This window comes from Marmota flaviventris, chromosome X, assembly GCF_047511675.1.
Source record: "Marmota flaviventris isolate mMarFla1 chromosome X, mMarFla1.hap1, whole genome shotgun sequence".
Taxonomy (NCBI): domain Eukaryota; kingdom Metazoa; phylum Chordata; class Mammalia; order Rodentia; family Sciuridae; genus Marmota; species Marmota flaviventris.
The window spans coordinates 132671093-132673409 of NC_092518.1; the positions used below are offsets into that span (position 1 = coordinate 132671093).

Genomic DNA, 2317 nt, shown 5'->3' on the forward strand with positions numbered 1-2317 from the left:
CTGACCAAGTTCCAAGATGTGAAGATACCATGTTTGAGAAACTGGGGAGAAAAATCACTCTAAAAACTCATTATATAATATGTAATAAAAATGCACTATAATATAAAATCTGTCTATACTTAGTACTTAGTTGCAAAAAGCCATACAGTCTTCTTTTGCCTTGGAAAAATGGTGTTCCAGATTTCAAAGTAATTAGCAAACTTCAACTATTTTGTGTGGCAGGTATCTTATTTTCACTTTCCAGTTCTTCCACCCTGGTTTGTGTCATGAGGTCTGCAATGATTTTCTCCAGATCATCAATTCAATTACTCTATCATAAATTCTTTCAATGATCTGATTGGACGTAGTCTGAAATTTATCTCGCATCTGCTGCAGGAGTGTCTGCACCTACCAGGGTGAGTTCCTGCATGGTCTTGGGGTCAGTCTCAGCCATCTCTTTGGTTCCCAGCTTGGTTAGGGATGTTTCAGACTGTCACCCATACTTCCATTTGTCTGTTTGTCTACACAGATGCCCCCAGACACCTGCTTCTCACTTAAGGCTCACTCTTGCTGCAGAGAAAGTTTTGAAGGAGGCAAGAGTCAAGATGGTCTTTTGGAAATCAGTTTGTGGACTACTGCAGAATTGTAGTCCACAGAGGAGGACAGCTTAGGTGGAGAATGCTCAGTTTTGGCACACAATATTTCTGAGAAACTATGTATACTCTCACACATTGAAGTTGACATTTAAAGTATTTCACTGCGTAAATGGTTATAAACATGTAATTTCTGCTATGTCGTAATATTGACATTTAAAAATAAAACTCTAACATCAGTGTTTTAAATGGCACCCATTGGAATCTAGTGGAATCTAAATACTCTTGAAATTTGATCCCACCATCATCTATTTAAAATACATGAATAAAATTTTCCTTGGTTTGGAAAATTTACATTTGATTTTAACTTCCTTGTACTCTTATTTTCATTCTTCTTTCCCTATATAAATTTATCTGAACATGATCTCTTTCATCCTGAATGCATTTTTAAAACTCTATTGTGTTTCTGTTACAAAAATATTTAAATGAATTGAATTAATTTTATTCGTTATGAGCCTGAGATTAAATTTGTAAAATTTCCATCATTGCAATTATTGCTTGTAGTTCTTTGTTGTTCAAAAATAACAAAGACAGTGAAACTTTTGAGAAATGATTATGAGACATGAAAAATAAAATTAGGTTGGAAAGAAATTATTAAATGAGATGACTGGAATTTTTTCAATGAATTCTGAACAAGTATGAGATATTGTAAGTATAAGACAGAATTCTACTTAAATTTTCATCCTACTTATTTCTTTTTCTTTAACCTCAAGAAATGGATAAGAGGAGAAAGAACGATAGTGGAAGAGAGGAAGGGTATATTTTCCAGGTGCTTCAAGCCTTAGGATTCAAGCAGCAAGAATATGGCTTCTCTGCAAGGTTGGGAACAGAGGGAATTCACTGAAATTCAATATGGACAGTAAGAAAGATAGAAGTTCCGGTGCTTTGAACATAGGACAAGAAAGAATACCTTGGAGCCTGGCTGGGGGTGCCAGTGCCACCACTTTACCCCAGAGAGGAGGCATGACACAGGCAGAAGAAGAGAGAAACACACTGAACAAATTTGGTAGTGAATCTGTGGAACGGAGAGGTCTTAACCGAATCAGAGGCAGTGTGGCCAACTGGAGTTTGAAAAGTGGTCCACGTTTCTAGGCTGGTGAGTGGAAGGCTGAGGCAGGGAGCTATCTTGAAGTGGTCATGCCATGGCTTTCTACTATGGGAACCCAGGAGGCCATAGCAAGCATTGCCAGACTGCACCAGCAAGCCCCTACTATGGGGTCTGGCGTGTACCTGGTGGAATGTGATTGAAATGGAAACAGAGAGGATTGGCCCAGGGATATTCAGGCTGTCAATACAGAGGGGACTGTGGACTGAAGCTCGCTTTCCTTTTGGGCCAGGCAGCTCTTGGTACCAGCCTGGAAGAGTCCAGAAGGTAGACAGGTAGGGGATGGGCACCATTGCACTTGGGACCTGATCCTGAGAAGACCACATTTTCAGGCAGTTAAGTGTGTGAGACCTGTGGAGGGTTATCTACCCCACCCTAGGAATGGAGTTTTCTGGAGGACCCTAAGATCCAGATGCCCAGCAGAGGCTGACATCAGCCTGGCTCTAGAGTGTGTTGATCTAATCTCTCTGGAGCAGATACCACCTGGCAAAGTTTTGAAGTTTTCATCAGAGCTAAGCACCAGCCATCAGCCACCAGCTACTGCTGGAACTCTATATCAGCCCTGCCCTAGGAATGTGTT

At 40.4% G+C, this 2317-nt stretch overlaps 1 pseudogene; it reads right to left on the minus strand.

Moving 5' to 3' along the window:
• Positions 1-202: 202 nt before the first annotated feature.
• LOC114107148 (heat shock factor-binding protein 1 pseudogene) lies at positions 203-433 on the minus strand (annotated as a pseudogene).
• Positions 434-2317: the final 1884 nt, after the last annotated feature.